Source organism: Carlito syrichta, unplaced genomic scaffold (assembly GCF_000164805.1).
Source record: "Carlito syrichta isolate Samal-C Ts95f unplaced genomic scaffold, Tarsius_syrichta-2.0.1 Scaffold311830, whole genome shotgun sequence".
In the NCBI taxonomy this organism is placed as follows: Eukaryota; Metazoa; Chordata; class Mammalia; order Primates; family Tarsiidae; genus Carlito; species Carlito syrichta.
This window is the reverse complement of record NW_007255926.1, coordinates 219,429-238,422: the sequence shown is the minus strand read 5'-3', so window position 1 is coordinate 238,422 and position 18,994 is coordinate 219,429. Positions and strand designations below refer to the sequence as shown.

Genomic DNA, 18,994 nt, shown 5'->3' with positions numbered 1-18,994 from the left:
CTGGGGCCCGCCAGACGCACGGCAGGAGGTGCGTCTACTGTTCCTCCGCCCCAGCCTGCAGTGTGCAATGCTCCAAGAGGCCTCACTTCCCACTGCAGAACAAGGGATGCAAATCCGTTTCGTGAGAAAGGAATTTAACATTTATAATCACATTGCTAAGACACTTTTGGGGGAAAAAAGGTAACTTGGAACTTTTGGTTGATAATAGAAGTTAACTGTATAATAGTGGAGGCCATCTATGTATTCCTACCTTGAAATAAAGTCTTATAAATTGGTTATAACTGGAGTTGTCGGCCTTACGTTTGGGTCAAAGTTTAGGAAAGTCCCGGGCACCCCTCTCTTTTCAAGCCTTTTCCCTAGTAGCAGTCAGCTGGCCTCCACCTCTCTATCCATCCTGAAGGCACAATTTCAGCATGCATATTTCTGGTGCTGGTAGTGATGCCGGGTGTCAACTATTTGTTTATTATTATAGACTATAAATATCTATTAAGCGTAAACATTTTTCTTAATTTTACATACTTGCTGACTTTGGTTAATGTTATTATCCTGTGGTCTAAGTATAACTCCATGAATATCCAAGGTTAAACTGTTAAATCTGATGAGATTTCACCTGCAAATTACTTTTTCAGTACAAAGTGTGCTCCTTTTTAAGTCAATATGTTGGTCAAAAACAGTTATTTGTTGCTGGGTGCAGTGGCTCATGCCTATAATCCCAGCACTTTGCGAAGCTGAGGTGGGAGGACTGCTTGAGCTCAGGAGTTCGAGACCAGTCTGGGCAACATAGCTAGTGATGGGAAGTAAGATGTTTAAGGAATAAAGCTACACAGGGAAATTGAGATAGTGCTTTTTTTCTGAGTGAACACCCAAGGTTCTTGGATCTCTTTGTACAAAGCAAGACCCTTTCCTCCACACAACTAAGCTCCAAGAATCCTTGAGCATGAAAAGTTCGAAGGGATTTCTCTACCAGTACTTTTTGATGATCTCTTGACACATGGCATGGTCAGGGCATTAGCAACTATAATTCTGATGGGTACCTTATTTATTTATTTATTTATTTTCTGAGTTGGAGTCTCACTCCATTGCCCAGGCTAGAGTGCAGTGGCACGCTCACAGCCACACAGCATCGACTTGCTAGGCTCTGGCAAGCCTTCCACCTCAGCCTTCCAAGTAGCTGGACCTACAGGCACGCGCTTCCATGCCTGGCTTAATTTTTTTTTTTTAATTGTAGAAACGAGGTCTCACCAAGTTGCCTGGGATGGTCTCGAACTCGCTGATGAGTACTTTGTCCGCTGATGAGTACTCTGTTAACTGCCGAAGAGACAGTACAGAATGAGATGCCCACCGCTTTACTCAAACCACTTAGGAAACTATATGTATCTAAGTGTATCTATCTATATATGTTAATTAATGATGACCAGAGACTTTTTTGTCCCCCTGTTGGAATGAACAGAACCTAACGGCTCCTTAGAGAAAAAAGATAAAAAGCAACCCAAACACCTCTCTCCCTGGCATTGAAGAAGAATGGACATAATAAACACACTGTCAGGAAAAGCGCAGGACCCCATGAGCCATCATTTTTCCACGTGTTCATGTTGCACATACAGGGGCATATGCATAAGGATGTGCATACATCACAGCGTCGGCAACATGCACGCAGCTGTCCACTGTCGTGATGTGTTCCCCCCCCATGACAAAAGCCTGAATGTCTGCATTTCCTCACATGTACACTTGGGGACACCGTCTCTCTGCCATCCCACCAGTTCACTGCTCCCCTACTGATGACGTCATTCCCACCTCTCAGAAAGCCCCAGCTGTTTGCTTTCTCTGTCATGTGCATGGCCTTTTCCACTCAAGTGTCATTTCTGGGTACAGCTATAGGCAGGATGAACAGGTGGATCACGGGCTGGGTCAAGCAGCATGATCGCCCTGCAGGAGACACTGAGAGGCCCTTTCAGTACTTAGGCTAACCCAGCTGCCTGTACCGCTGAACACTCTCCTTGCTGCTGCCTTTCACAGGCACTCCTCCGGTTCCCTCCTTCCAGGCAGTCCATTTTTCACTTACAAGCACTGTTTACTTTGGCTTGCAGGCTGATGGGCACTCCCCCTTTCAAGTGTGTTTCCCGGTCCTCTGCCTCCATTCATTTGTTTTACTAAAGTCTGAAGACAAGTGTGCAAGTCCAGCAGTGGGAACAGTCCTGGGCCCTTCACCAACCCCATCATGTTAACCGTGGAATCACACATTTTGAGAAACATACACATTGCCACATTTGCCATTAAGTCAAATGCTCCTGTTGATGAGGTCTCAGAGAAGGCCACACTGGAAGGCTACTTGGAAGGCTGGGGCGGAAGGATGGCTGGAGCCCAGCAGGTTGATGCTGGGGAGGCCGTGAGTGTGCCACTGCACTCCAGCCTGGGCAACGGAGTGAGACTCCAACTCAAAAATAAAAGAGAGTTATAGGAAAATCATCAACGGACCCTAAAAAACTACCCTGCTTAGAAACTTCACTTTTCATTGCCAACCAAGCACAACAGATAGCCAGAATGCTGCAGCCATAACACTAGGCAGTCATTGTTCTCACCTCCCCTCCTTCCCTTTCCCAAAACGTTTATAACAACCAGTGGTGATCAGTAAAAAGATCTCTAAGGGGGTTACTGTGAAAGCCACCAACTGCAACACTGACATTATTACCATTTCCGTCAAGTGTGAGATGTGTACCTCAAATGTGGAAGCATGGAAGGGACATGCTGCAACAGATAATTAAACCCACCCTAAGAAAATAGGCACATTCACCAAAGTGATAAAATAGCACAGGCACCTGAGCGTATACCCGGGATGATTCTGTATGTGGCAATGACTGTCCACTTTACCCTAGCAGGATGTCTCTTCTTCAGCAATTGAAAAGCTTAACCACTTTGTATCCACCAAAGGTTGTAATTTGCAATTGTATCCTTAAGTATCCAATGTCTTACCCATCTTAATTTGTAAACCTACTTAAAACCTTAAGAGAAACAAGCAAATAAGCAAAGAGCTCCTAACTAGTGCTGGAGGGAAAACAATCCCACACTGCTAAATAACAACAAGTTGGGGCTCCCGCCACTAATCATCGAAAATTCCTGTCTCTGAAGTCATAGGGTTTGGAGTAAATCCAAACAGGATTTTGCTTTCCTAAATGCCTTAAACTGCATTCCTATGGACTTTCTGCTCAGACCATCATGGGGCGTTTTTATTCTTCACAGTCACACTCTTCCACCCTAAGGTGGCTGGCTTAGGATTTCCTTCCCCAAAGAAGTCCTGCAGTTCAATTCCTTGGGACAGCTGGAGACCACCTGAAGCAGGAAGCAGGTGGCATCATTACCAGTCCTGGCACTCAGACCGACCCTCTGGGCATGTTTGTTAAACTAAACTCCTTCCCAATTGGGCAACATACACATTTGCAAGACACAGTCCTGGATTTGCTGACTGCCGAGAATGCCCAAGTCTGTTTCACTATCCTCAAGTTTCATGTGGTCACCGGAAACATGTTTGTAAAGCAGTTCATTATTGTTTATCAGGGATTGTCTACCGCTGAGTGCATCAGAGCCCTGGTGGTCAGGAGAAGGTTACAGGCAACCACCCATGAGGGAAATTCTTACAAGCTGATGAGGGGCTTAGCAACTGAAAGATGACACCTTTGTGACAGACTGGCAAGGAAAGTCCATGCGTGTGCACGTGCATATACACACACACACAAAATTACCTTTAAACATCTGCCAAAACAAATATTGCTGAAACAAACCCGTCATGGACACGTCACAAAACAACTTTAAGACTGACTGGAATGGGCAAGGTTAAGCAGCTCGAGCAGCCTCCTGCAAGGACACGACTCCTTGCTAGGATTCTCCTAACAGGTGAGCACCCTCCCTTTCAGTCTCCACAAGGTAGACCCAACAGTTCAGATGGAAAAGTTTTTGTATAATATCTTGGATGACCTTGAGTCTAGATTTAGTCAACAAATGCTCATTGAGTCCTTCCTGTGTGCCAAGTGCCAGAATAACACACAATCCTGGCACCCGAGTGGATCACAATGAGGCAGGGAGACAGAAATGTGAACTCTAACCCAGTGTGAAAAGCACTGGGAAGGAGAACAAGGGAAGGAGAAAGCGCTATTTATGGGCACTGGGGGGTGGGGGACTGGCATTACTTTTTCCTGGGCAGGGCATGAAGGCTTCACAAAGGAAGGAGCATAAAGCAGTAGGGCTTGACGGATAAGAACACATTTTAAAGGACGGGAAGGCAGCTTCGGGGACTCTGAAAGCCGACACCACGCCCATTTTCCAGTTGCTGGCCTTGCCCCCAGCCTTGGGCTGCACTAGACATTAGGAGGTGTGTGTCCACCGTGCCTCCTCGCTTTCGGAGTTCTCAAAGGGTCTTTGTCCAAGATGAACTGGAAATAAAGTTGGAAAACCTAAACCTTCAGGAGCAAGATAGTCAGGTCTTTAATTTAGGAGTCTAATTTCCCCTTACCTGTGGGTTTTTAATAATAACATGTAGATTTCTAAGGCTCTGTGGGAAGGTAAATGCTTATCATCCTAAGATTAGAGGTAGAATGGGAATAACTATGCACATGAGATCTGTCCCCTCTAGAGAAACAGAGAAGTCCGAGCTCCTTCTTGACGAGGAGTCTTCCTCACCCTTTCTCTTCTTCTAGCTCCTAATATCTTCTACTTTTCCATTCTCTCAAGAAATATCATCACCCAGGCATTTCTGACTCAAGGGCATTCGCTTACACATCCACACACAATTTAAAAAATATAATACCAGGGCTATTTCCAGTGCCAAATGCAGCTGCAATTATGTATTTCTTTTGGACATGTTTTATGTTATTAGAGCGTGTAAATACTTTATCTCCCTCAAGTTTTCCAGCCCTCTGTTGGCAGAGAGTCTTTTCTTTTTCCTTTCTCTTTCCAAAGCATCTAATAGAATTTCCTGAGTAGATAGTCAATAAACTTGGTTGCTGAGGGCTCACCATTTCCCAGGATAGTCTTTGAAAATAATTTCATCTCCTCCAATTAAAAAAACACCTCTGGCTTACTTTATTTCACTTATTTCCCTACAGAGGTTTTCCATGTCTCACCCTAAATCTCTGCTTTTTCTTTCTGCTATCACATCTCAAACTCCTACAGAAGGTCAAAAATGATGTTTCATGGTACAGCCTTCTATGACAACTTTTCTCCCAGTCACCAAGAAATGAAAGAAGTCAGTAACATCCCTGAGCTCCATCTGCCCACTTATAGGTATCCCAATGAACCAGGCAGTTTACAAGCCAAAGCATTTTAATTAGAACTGTTCTTTGCTTCAAATGCAATACACACAACAATGTACCATCTTGGTTTATTAAGAAGCCATTTTCAACATGCTGATCTACAGATGGATGCTACACCCAACTTGCTTCAAGCTCTGGCGTTGTTTTTAGCACATCCGTTAATACAATGCAGTGTTCTCTGGGCTGGGCCTCAGTAACCAAAAAACACACGCATGCACATACCTGATGTCCAAAGTGACGATGTTAACTACACATGCCAAGAAGGACTTCGCTTCCTGTCTCTCTTCTGCAACTCACATTACCCATTCAGGGGGCCTAGCTGCTGATGCCACAGAGATCCTTCACTGTCCTGTGCACCTCTCTTTCGGTCAGCAAGCCTACCACAACCTTGCAAAGATCCTTGTCCTGTGAATTTGTATCACTTTCTGACCCACCTTGCCATATTCCATGATGTCAAATGAATCTGCTGTAGGTACAAAAGCTCACCCTTCCAACATTTCTGCAAAATTCTTTTGTCATTAATGCAGACACCGTTACTGGATGGGGTCCCCCTTGGCACCACCTTCTGCTAATGGCTGGACTACCAATAGCTGGAGCACTGCGAGCACCCACACTGGGAAGAGATCCAGCCTACTCTGGCTCACAGCAGGGGGCTCAACCACAGCACAAAGATATAGTCGAGGGAGGTATCTAACTGACCTTCTGGCATGGACTCTCACAGCAAACACACCCTGTACTCTCTGGCTGCTTCTAAAAGAAATGCCCAGGCTCTGGCATTCAGACTCTCATGACTGCCCCTGTGGTTTAAAAGTTCTTAAGCTAATAAGCACCATCCAAGCTGGAAGAAAAGCAAATAAAGACCTATTTACAAACCAAAGAAGAATAAAGAAGAACCTGTCTTAGGCAAAAGCTCAGGTTGGTAAATTAACACCACCCATGCTTCCAGCCTAGACCACCAGCTGTCCAGAAATCTAGCCTGGAAGAGAGATGATAAGATCCGGAAGAGGATTTAACTTTTGATATTATCTTTTTCTTTAATAAAAAAAACAGGGTGGAAAAAAGAGCAAGCCATGGTACAAAACGTTTGCTGGGCTATGAGTACGTTTTTAACAGTTTTACAGATTGGAGCAAAATAAAAAATTTGGTGCAAAAAGCAAAATATGACAGAAAACAAAAAATTACATGAGTTTATCTAGCTAGAAGTGGTGGCTCAGGTAAATGAATTGAAAGTGAGATTCTTGGAGAAAGTTACATGATAATTAGTCGCTGAGTGTTCTGCTGTCATATACTCCCAAATGCAGTATTTTACATTCAGCAGACTTATTAACAAATAAATGTCTGGCTGGAATTAACTAGCACCTCATTCTGGAAGGCTGTTCTTGGCAAAAACGTAACATCCACAAGGCAAAGCAAGGTGACTGCGGTAGAGGCTAGGCCTCACATTCTTTAGAATAACACCTACGACATCAAGCTTCAGGGCCGCAGGTTCACTACACCCCACCTCCCTGGACGCCCCGCCGCCAGAAAACAAGCAAAGGAAGGGGTGAAGTTTCTAGACAACTTCCCAAGCTTCGAGGTTGGCAAAGATCGATAGTAGTCACAGCGAATAGCAGCTCTCCGGCCAGTGGCTTTGGGACACCCAGCGGCGAGGAAGCTGGTGTGACCTGTGGCACCCCCCTTCCCCCAGCAGCGATCATTTCACCCCTAACATGAGGCACCAGCATGCAGTGTTCAGCCAAAGCCCTCCCTCTCGCACTCTTCCTGTTATGTTCCTTTAAATTCAGTTGGCTCCTTAAGGAAACTCCCTGGCAAGTGATAACAGCAGCAAAGGTAAAAGAATGCGGAGAATTTGGCTGCTGTCTGCAGCCTTCGGAAGAAGGGCAATTATTCAACCCTCTCCTGGTGTCAGAGGCAGAAATGAGGATGCAATTGGGCAAGTTCTGGCCTGTCCCTTTGCAGTCTCTGTCACCTACCCACCTCCCCGTCGTAATAATTAATGAAGCGCATGAGAAAATGGAGAAAGTGAAGGCAACACAGACATAAAAGCGTCTACGCTGAGGCCAGACCAGGCTCAAAGGCTCAAAGGCTGCAGGCACTGAAAAGGTGTCACCAAGTTCCCACTGGCTGTGTTTTGCTGTCTCCACTGCCTCCCAATAAACATGGCTATGGAAGAACTCTTCATCTTCTCGAGGCTTTCTCTCTACAGCACCTGGCAAAGAGTCATGGAGACAATACCACTTTTTCCTTCCCTGCTCCTCAAACACAAGGTAATATCTGACTCGGGTCCAGCACGACTAGGTCATAAAAACATTGCTCTTGTGATCCGTAGGGCCTCAAGCTATCATCTGATTCAGTTTCCCTGCCTTCAGGTGGGTTAACGACTTAATTCCCCTTTGGCAAATTAAGGCCAAGCGAAGCCAGAGAAAGTGGAGGCGTTTTATTTAAGTCACTGAGCTATTAAGGGATGGGATGGGGGGAATGGTCCGGAAGTCATGGCTATTTTTATCCTCCTTTATCAGGTTGTTCTCATATTCAAGAATTTTGCAGTATTTACCTTTCTAAGAAGCATCAAATCCTTTCTGCAACAAGCTAAGATACACACAAACAAATTTATACTGTTGTAGAAAGTATAGACATGTATTTGGTCCTCCTTTTTCATGTCACGGGGAATGGAAACACATTTTCTTAAAATCTGCCTGAAGTGTAGGAACTCAGTGGTGCTGCAAAGCACATGGCCTACCCATTCTTTCTCACATCGTTTAAAAACCCTTCTACCTTGTCCGCCAGGGAGAAAATTGTCTAAAATCCACCCCCTGTCCTCACTCAGACAGTGAGTGCCCACACAGATAAAAAAGCAAAGCTCCCAAATATGGGAAGTGAGGATAGATTTTTAAGATCTGCATCTGATAAGATGATAGAAAGCCTCCGTAGAATTTCAAACACAGACTCTGAGGGGTCCAAGCCCGTGCCATCCACACGTAAGAGTCCTGACCCTTCAGGAGGTCTCAAGTGGTCCAACTGCCGCTTAGTAAAGTTGAGTTCAGGTCACATCCTCAAGGTAGCTTTGCCTTAATCTGGCAGGTCTTTTGGAGTCTTAAAAAGAGGGATCACAATTCTCCAACAAAAGATGTCTTTTGTTTTATCACAGCTGTGAAACATTTTGCTGTGGCCTTTGGATAAGAAGCTAAATAAGTTACCTCTTGTAGACCGGGGACTGCAGCCTCAGGTTTCATTCTTCACTGCCAGAAATTCCTTTCTGTTTTGAACCTGAGACGTTTGTTTACGGTTTTTGTTTTGAAATGCTAAATAAGATGGGCACGGTGTCTAGTTACAGCCTATATCTTTTTTTTTTTTTTGAAAAAAAACTTTGCCATAGCCAACCTGACTGGTTGCCAAGGACTTAGCTAACATTTCCAAATAGCAGACTCTTCAAATTCTCTTCTCACAGGAACTTGAAACGTACAATGACAACATCCTAAAATATAATGAACACTTAATTTTCTCTCTTAAATATTCATAAGACAAATGTTCTCAAGATCTTTTGAGTTAGGGTGCTATTTTGAAGTTATTTTGCTTGTGGGTTGCATGTTTGAATCCCAGCATAGAGGCACTACGATGATAGGTACCAGAGTATCTGGGGGTGGGGGGGAATTCCAATTTCTAGTATGTGATAATAAGGTTTGGTTGTCAAGAAGGAAAAGAAAAAAGTTGTAAACTACTGATTTTAAGGATTTTATCTTCATCAAGCTCTTTCTCCTTGTTCCACAATAGCCAATTTAAAGTGTCTGCCTTATGAATTCTCAGCCAATATTTACTGGATAAAAATGATACTTATTTCCAGGCATGAAGGAAAAAAGTTGCAGCTAAGAAAATCCAGTTCTGTTCTCCTAATATGGGACTCTGCCTACACGAAGAACATCAGATATTTTAACTCTAGGTGTTCTTTCTCGTCTAGCCCTTTGCAAGTCTCCACAGACACTACAAGGCAAACCCGCGGTAAGCCCTATAGTATTAGTCCCCATGGAGGAAAGGTGGAATGCCTGGGTGGGAGAAAAGCTGCCCAGATGTACTCCTGCTCGACCAGGCCCACCGTGACCTCTGACCTCACAGGCTTGCTGCCACTTCCTTCTGCAACCTCAGTGAGGGATCGCAACCTGGCCTTGGCCATACCCGAGGTCTCCAGTCGTCCACCAAAAGGACATTGACTTCAGGAAACCACATGCCCTCAATATTAAAATGTCACTTAAAAAAATGTTAATTTGGAATAGCTCTGTGGATACAAGGGCTCAGAACACCAAATTAGGCAAGTGTTCACATTCTTCTGAAATGATCAAACCAACAAATGCTTTCGTGGTCCAGAGACCCTGGACTCACAGGCCCTTGTTATCAGAATTTCACGTTCCTTTTCGCTTTGACAAACATCTGAGACCAGGATTCTCCCTCTGAGGGCTCCATTGAAGAGATGTAGTTAAGTGTTGAGGAGGTGTGAGTGTGTCCACAAAGCACATTTTTAAAGTTAGAGAGAGGCTGGGCGCGGTGGCTCATGCCTATAATCCCGCACTTTGGGAGGCCGAGGTGAGAAGACTGCCTGAGCCCACGAATTCGAGACGAGCCTGGGCAACTTGGCAAGACCTCATCCCTACAATAAATCAAAAAATTAGCTGGGTGTGGTGGCACACACCTGTGGTTCCAGCTACTTGAAAGGCTGAGGCGGAAGGATCACCTGAGTCCAGCAGATTGAGGATGCAGTGGCCATGAGCATGCCACTGCACTCCAGCCTGGGCAACAGAGTGAGACTCTGACTCAAACAAAACAAAACAAAACAAAAGCAAACAAATAGAAAGCAGATATAGAAAACAATAAGAGTGGAAAGTGGAATAGAAAATATAATTAATATCATTGTTTTATAACCTATTTGGTACTAGGATGTAGCTATTACATATATGCAACTAGGTAATCATATATACGTAATCATATATGTATTAATCTCTAATCCTCATCACAGCATAACTATTAATATTCCATTGTCACAGATGAGGAAACGAAGCCCAGAAAAACTAAGCAAGTGGGTCTCACATTCCAAAAATAACAGGCTGGGCGTGGTGTCTCACACCTGTAATCCCAGCACTTTGGAAGGCAGAGGCAAGAGGACGGCCTAAGCTCAGGGGTTGGTGGGAGAAGTGAGGTTTTTTAAAATCAGGGTGTTGAAATACAAACAGGGCTTAAATAAAGTGAAGTGAGGGTCAGGCATGGTGGCACACACCTGTAATCCCAGCACTTTGAGAGGCAGATTCCAGACCCACCTGGGCAACTTGGTGAGGCCTCATCTCCACAATAAATCAAAAAAGAATTAGCAGGGCATGATGGCACATGCCTGTAGTCCTAGTTACTTGGGAGGCTAAGGCAGAAGGATCACCTGAGCCCAGCAGGTCAAGGCTGTGGTGGCCATGAACATGTCACTGCACTCCAGCCTGGGTGACAGAGTGGGACTCCGACTGAAAAAGAAAGCAGAACAAAACAAAACAAACACAGCCAAGATCTGAACGTAGGATTGTCTAGCCCCAAGGTCCATATTCTTTTCCCTAAAGCATTCTGCACAAAAGTAGTAGGAAAAGGGGGGTGTGGAGGGGACCCTTAAGTCTTGCCTGGTACTGGGTCCTCCACCACGTCTTTCCTGGTCGTGGGAGCAGAGTCAGGGCCCACTAGCTGCTCTCGACACACTCAGACCATCCCTCTCCCAAGGCTTCCTGGCTTGGAAGGTAATGAATTGTCTGTTTGTTCTGTCTACCATTAGGCCACAGCCTCTGTGAAAGCTAGGCCTCTATCTTATTTTGGCTGGAAAAAAACTATTGTAATATTCGCCAGGTCTTCTTCCATGCCACTCTGTACCAGCTTTCTGCGGCCTGCAGTGTGGTCCCAGGACCAGCAATGCTGGTGTCTCCTGGGAGTTTGTTAGACATGCAGAGTCACCCACCCCAGACCAGCCAAATCAGAGCCTGCATTTTGAATACAGCCCCCAGGGGATTTATGTGCACACTAAAATTCCAGAAGGACAGTTTTATCTCATTTAATCCCCACAGCAAACCTAGGAGGCACCTATTAGTCTTAACAGATAGGAAAACTGTAGCTTACACAAGTGGTGGCACAGAGACCGGATTTGCACTGATGCCCAATAAATATCTGCACACGGAAGGACAGCAGGGGAACAGGGAGAGCTAGAAAGAGAACAGAGGAATGGATATACCGCTGACCTCTGGTTTTGTCTAGTTTGGACCAACTGCAGCAGTAGGGGGGACTGGGCCCCGATGGGATCCAGCTCTGGGTGGACAAGCTGGTTCTCAAGCTCAAGCCAGGCCAAATTCTGTGGTGGTCCCCAGTGTGAACACTCCAGGAGCTTGGAGCAAAATCTTCCAGAAAATAATGTGAAGAAAAACATCCATTGTTGATTATAGCGAGTTTAGGTCCCTTCTCCTCCCCAAAAAAGGTATTAGTCCACAGATAAAGGTTAAACTTACAATTCCTAAGACTTCACAACATTTCAGACCTCAAATTTTACTCCAAATATACAGATTTTGTTGAAATGATTTAGACAAGGTATAACAAACAGGCATTAGAAGGAAAGGCAGCAAACAGCTTCATAAGCTTTACATTAAGTGTTTTTGTTTGTTTTTGAGTCAAAGTCTCACTCTGTCATCCAGGCTGAGGTGCAGTGGCACGCTCCCGGCCACCGCAGCCTCGACCTGCTGGGCTCAGGCAATCCTTCCCCCTCAGTCTTCCAAGTAGCTGGAACTACAGGCATGCACCACCACACCAGGCTGATTTTTCTCGATTTATTGAAGAGACGAGGTCTCACCAAGTTGCCCAGGCTGGTCTCGAATCCCTAGGCTTGGGCAATCCTCTTGCCTTGGCCTCCCAAAGTGTTGACATTACAGGCTTGAGCCACCATGGCCGGCTCATTAAGTTTTTTTTAACTCAACACATTCGCTCCCTTTCTAAGAGCCTAAACAGCTTAACTACTGATGATCAGTGATGTGGGAATATGAGGGTTAAGTAGCACAAGAGAATGAGCCCATGTTCAATTGTTTTACTTCTACTAGTTAGTAGCCCTGTTGTTAGTTAAGCATTTCCAATGTGCCAGTCATTCTTAAGTGTTTCCTAGAGATTCACTAAGCCCTTACGGCAACTCTATTGCTAACCCCATTACACAGAGGAGAAAACAGAGACACACAGAGGCAGAGTGCAGATTAACCCCAGAAACCAAGATCCTATCCATGACCCTCTTTTATTAACAAATCAGTATTTTCACGTGGGGAATTAACAGGAATTGGAGGAGGAAGCTAAAGACTTAACACCTGTTCACTTTGCAACTAACAAAAGAAAACAGGATCTTTTAATATTTTTTTCAAGTGGGCCCAAGATGAACACTCAGTGCTCAGTGTTGACTTAAGGGCATTCTCCAATAGAGGCACATTCAACCACTTCTCTGTCCATGAAGCTTGGGAGGTCTTGTCTAAGCAGAGGTTCTCAAAGTTCTGACCAGGCTAACTGGCCAGGACAGGCAGCAGAGTGGGTGAAGCTGAGGGATGCTGAAAAGGGGACCCCTCCCAACTCACTGCCCCTGCCTAGTGGGACAAGCTGGAACAGAAAGAAAATCACTCTCCAAAGGCAGCTCGCCATTCTGAACCACAGCTACTAAAGCATTAAGAATGCAGTTTTCATTCTTATAAGTTGGGAAACATCGCATACAGGTAGAAGAGGTAGGATCCCTTCATCCACTGAAAAAGGGCTCCTACTCATCTTTTTATGCCTAGTTCAAATCCGAATTCCCCTTTTCAGCTTTGCTACCAGAGCCTGAAGAGATCACTTCAGATGCTTCGATTCCTAGGACTAATTTTATCCACATATTTCACGAGCCAACTCATTCCATGCAGATCTGCAAAAATCACTTCTACTTGGCTTGAACTTATATTATTATGTAGACTTTTTTTATGGTCTTGCTGTCTTAATTTTCATCTTGATTAAAAGTGTACAGAATGCGCCTGAGAGGTCCCCAACTCTTTCCTTCTGAGCAGAAGGCCTTGCTCAGAGAGAAGACGAATGAATGAGTGACTGATTTCCATGCAAAGGCAAGTCAGATCTTTTGAAAATACAGCTTTGGAGAATCAGACCTCTGAGAAAGAAGGCTTTCAATGTGTTATTCATGCATGCTTGGCTAGTCTACTGTTTCTTCCTCAAATAACTAAATGAGCTTTACTGGGGTGTCTCCAAAATTCCGATACCAAATGTGTTACGGGAACCTGCTTCACCAAACATCCCTCCCTTCCCCTCCTTCCACCACCCTCCTACCCCGCATGTTTACAGGTTAAAGCAGCACTGTCATTGCTCCTGCTTGTACCGTAGCCTGAGAGATATCCAGCACACCCACATTTTTCAGGAATTTCACAATTAATGTCTGGAATGTGTTTTGGATTATTCTTCAAAGGATGCTATAGTTACCCCAAGATGAAGTCAACGTTTTCCCTTCTCCCATTCACTGTGCTTTGGTCCACCCACTCATTATCTTCCCAGGGTCATCTGTTCCATCAATAGCCCCCAACTTCACCAAGCTGGTCTCCCCGCATTCCCAAGCTGTTTTCTGGCTCATCCAGGTCATCACATCTTCAAGAAGCCACAGGAAACGCAGAAACCCGCACCAAGTCACTGTATACCTCCTGGCAGTGGCTGGAACGCCCACGCACAATCTCAGGACTGTTCAGTTCTCAGGACTGTTTGGTTTCCTTCGTAAGTTAGCCTGACTGCTCTCAACAGCATGGCCAACATATTGCTTGGAGGTTTCCTGGTCAGTGTAACATGTGTGTGAATGGTGACAAGTACCTTCAGACCAGCTATTCTGGCCTTGCTGATAAGACAGTATGCAGTCCATTTACCCTCTGCCAAGTGCTTTATGGGACAGGACACCTCAGTTACAGTGAGGATTCTCTAAGCCTGGCAGTCAAAGTGAAGGTCACAGAGTCCTGTCATTTGTATAGCCGCAATGAATAGTTGGTTGCTCCATGTTTTGTCAATATTTACTCTGGGGAGGAACTAATTATTTCCTTGTTTACTTGCATTGGTTTCTCTTCCCATCCCTGTTAACATAATGTCATAGGCTCTCTGCTTGCTTCTCTCTCTGAGACCTATGGTCTCCCTCTACATCTAACAATTTCTGAGATGGAAAACAAAACCCGTGACTCAAAAACAAAGTCCGGAGCTTAACTTTTTAACAGGAGTACTGACTTCGCCCCCCACTCCTTGACTAAATTAATAAATATTAAAATTCATGGACCCTCAACTCCAAGCCCTGCAACAGAGCATGGAGAGAGCAGTTTCCATGTGGCCTGTGCAGAACCAAATGCCTGGATGTCTTACCTGGCCCCCTGTAGCTGGCTCTCTGGGATCTCTCCTCAGATCCACCCCCTAGCATTTTCTCCAAGCAGCCACCGTCTCCACTGACTGTCTTCCAGGGATGAGCAAAGAAACTATAACCTGCGGATGGCAAGTTTCAGAAAGCAAAACCCTGCTCTGTGCTCTCGCTACCCACCACAGATACTTAGTTCCCTACTAGCTGCCCCATGGAAAAGGGGTGGAAGGAAAGGTAAAAATACGGGAGGGAAACAAAAGAAGGATTCTGCTCTGAAAGAGGCAGTTTAGATGGCAGGGGTGAAAAACATGGAAAAATAAGTTCCCTAAGATAAACTTATTTTGGTAAGTTTTCACTGGGAAAAAAGTTGGTGCTTATCTGCAATAGCAATCACCTGGATGGAATACAGCAATGTTCTCAGGGCAAAGTGATTCAATAGTGTCCACTTGGTTCCTAATCACTCTGTCCCACAGACTGTCAGAGAAGCCACCATGTGCGCTGTGACAGCCAGGAGAGAGGAGGCCAGTCAGCTCTTCTGCCCTGCCCCACCCCTCACAGAGGCAAAAGGTACTTTTCCACACAGGAGGAAAAATGGCTGTCACTCCCTCAGCCCAAAATACCATTCTCACTGTCCAACCAAAACATTCTGTCTGGAATATCTCACTTCATTCGTTTTTCAAAACTCTGACTTTGATCCCCCAAAGAGGTCTCCCATCCAGACTTCTTCCTCAGGAGTTCAGGACCCAAACTTGTTTCTCCAGCTTCTTAGGCAATTTCCCTGGAGACAGGCAGCCTGGCCGAGAAAACAGGCCAGTTAGGATGCTGCAGAGCACAACAGGAAGACTCGCCAGATGAATGGAAACAGGAGAGGGACCTGCATCCTCCCAGGGCCCGGAAAACACTTTTTAGATCGAGAGGAAGCAGAGAAAACTTTAGGTAGGAGGCCCCACACTCAATTTTTCAAGGGCTATTAGCACCAGCCCCCCCCCACCAGGAAATAAAAAGGAAAATAATTAATTCAGGATTTATTTAACAACAATCTCAACTATGCTGAAGAAGAAATCTGAGTGTACATCTCACATGACGCACCGAACCCAACTCATCACATTAACTCTTTCAGGAAATATTTTTTTCTTCGGTGTTCTTTCTATGGATAAGACTATTCCTCCCTTTATTCAAGGCACTTGAATTGAGAGCTCACCCCTGGCCAGTGTGCTTTAAAAACCTAAGGCAAGCTGGGCGAGGTGGCTCACGCCTGTAATCCCAGCACTTTGGGAGGCAGAGGCGAGAGGATTGCCTGAGCCCAGGGGTTCAAGACCAGCCTGGGCAACTTGGCGAGACCTCATCTCTACAGTAAATCAAAAATTAGTGGGGCATGGTGGCACACATCTGTAGTCCCAGCTACTTGGAAGGCTGAGGTGAAAGGATTGCCTAAGCCCAGCAGGTCGAGGCTGTGGTGATCATGAGCGTGCCACTGAACTCCAGTCTGGGTGACAGAGTAAGACTCCAACTCAAAAAACAAAAACAAAAACAAAAAACCTAAGGTAGTGCGCCACAAGTTGAACGGGGACCATTTCTGCCTAGGACTCATCTAACTCATGTTGTGAACTCCAGTTAAAAACATGATTCCCTCCCATCCCCACCCCCGCCACACACAGTCCATATGAGAGTAACAGAAATAAAAATTACTGCAAGTTGGCAAACAGAGAATGTAATTTGTATTTAAATTATGTCATTGAAAGCAGGTAGATTAGTCATAATAATATTTCTATACCATGCAATATGTCTTCTCAGTATAACCAATTAAATAAGAAGTTTTCAAAAGAGTTTTCATTAACAGATACAACCAGTAGGGGTCATTTTAGTGCAAAAATTGCAGCAAGAGACTTTAACATGAATAAAATATATCAATTCCTATTCATGTTGGTTACAATAACCATGCTTCAGCGTGTGAATTTCTGAATAAAAATGGAAACTGAGGGAAACATTGGCCATTGGGAAATTGCCGGACAAGTAACAGAAAAACAAGAGACAGTCAATACCTTCTAGATAATGACTAACATGCACAGAAAAGACTCCTCTAATTCTTAAAAAAAGAAGAGAAAGAGTTACTCACTTATCCTCTGCTTTCCATAAACCTTTTAGTAAAGTGAAAATATTTGACATTTTAGACACATACTTGAAAATGTCTGTCTAAATCTAACCATTATATCATGCCAGGTAACTCTTTCCTTACTTTGCTTTCAGGGGTTTAGAACCTAACTTGATTGCTGTTTTCAGAATTCTTAAAAAAAATAAAGATTAAAAAAAAAAAGTGCCCTGACCACACAATTTTGGTAGCTGAAACAGGTCTGTGCAATACAGTGTTTCTAGAGAACACTAATTGAGATATAATCATGTCAACAAATCGTTCCAAGCATTTTTTTCAAGGCTAATACCAAATGCATGGGGTGTTACCAGAAGAAAGGAAGCTACGAGATCACATCATTTCAGAGGAATGAAAGGCTCACAAACTGCCAACATAACTCTATACTGTGACACAGGGTGGTTGCTGCCAAAATACAGGATGCCTGTAAATGTTCCCTGAGCATTTCCTTCACCAGAAACGTGTTAAGAAGAAACAGAAGAGGGGTTAGAATCTTTAGAACCTACTAAAGGCCTTGAAAGCACAGCAGTTTCTACTGCATGTAACCTTGTTTCATGTTTTTTTTTTTTTTGAGTTGGAGTCTCACTGTCGCCCAGACTGGAGTGCAGTGGCCGCTCCCGGCCACCGCAGCCTCGCCTGATGGGCTCCAGCGATCCTTCCGCCTCAGCCTTCCAAGTAGCTGGAACTACAGGGGCGCGCTACCATGCCCAGCTAATTTTTTGATTTATTGTAGAGATGAGGTCTCGCTGCCCAGGCGGGTCTCGAACCCACGGGCTCAGGCAATTCACTCACCTCGCCTCCCAAAGGCGCGGGATTACAGGCTGAGCCACCGAGCCGGCTGTTTCATGTTATTCTTTTCAGATTTGTGGAAGGCTGGGTTAAGTTGTGCACGGCCAGTGGCAGGGTTCAGAGATGCATCTTTTAGTCAAAGTCATTCAGGTTTCTCAAAACCCAACCCATAATACTGCATCAGAAGTTAGTCTGCTGGTTGTTTTTCCCGAGAAATAAAAACATGTCAGAAAAGGGGCCTTAATACCAGGTGACAGGTTTTTGCATTTCAGGTCAACGAACTCTTCTCACCCAGTGTCCTAAGGGTGCAGGAGTGCGGGTCCCTGCCCTCTGAGAAGAGTTCCCTGCACTCATTACTGTCCACTAGCTTCCAACCCAGAAAAGCCTCCCCTATGTTCCAGAACTGTCCAAACCCTAGAAACTACAGGTATAAATAAATATGTGTGTGCGTCTGTGTGTATTTAAAGAGAATCACAGGTCAGAAGCCTTTCAACAGATCCATTTTTATCCCTAAGGTTGCCATCTCCTTTTCCAGTCTCCCAGCATAATAAACAAACACACACAGAAGGATGCTTCAGAATAAACCCCTCCTTGGACTCCTAGGTGCTGCTGTGAGAGGTATGGAGAGGACGTCGGGCAGAGGGCGCCTGTCCCTGGCCTCTTCCCCAGAAATAAGGCTGTGGCGTTCTGCTCACTCTCTCTCCAGGATGCCCCATCAGCATCGTCAGTCCAACGTCAGCCCGAGCAGGGATCCCACTTTTCACTGGTTCCCACCGAATCCGACCCCCGAGAGCCACATAAAAAGAATCCACTGCCTCTCTAGACCTCCAACTAGACCAGGCAGCCCAGGGCGGGCAGGGATTCAGGCTAGCACACATCACCACGGTCCCCCAAGGAGAAAGGCTCCAACAGTCCCCTCTCCTCCTCCCTCCATCACTGTCTACACCGCGGCGCACAATGCGAGGTGGGAAGCCAGCAGTCACCATCCCCGCTGTCAAACACACAGAAAGAAGAAATCGGCAGCACCACGGAAACACGCGGGTATCTGCTCGTGAAAAGCGGCCACTCATCGTCGGCAACAACTTTTCACTCCCAGGTGCCAGCGCCATCCCACCCCGCCTTTCCTTTCAGGGGAGAAACCCTTGGATCGTCTTCAGTAGGCAAATAAATGTGTAACCACCGCGTGTAACTTCCCCTGCGCTGACATATTCCGGAGCGGAAACTGATTTACACGCGGAGAAGGAGGCAGCGGGTGAAGGAAGAGCGCAGGGAAAAAATACTAAGAGCCGCTCGGGGAGTGCGAGCCGGAGACACGTCTCCTCCGCCAACAGAAACGGGACTCTGGCGGACAGTGCG

At 45.3% G+C, this 18,994-nt stretch overlaps 1 protein-coding gene across 2 annotated transcripts in view; it reads right to left on the bottom strand.

Moving 5' to 3' along the window:
• Positions 1–18,994, bottom strand: part of CRIM1 (cysteine rich transmembrane BMP regulator 1) — a 209,302-nt gene that overhangs the window by 189,991 nt on the left and 317 nt on the right. The gene's annotated exons all lie outside the window — the stretch shown is intronic.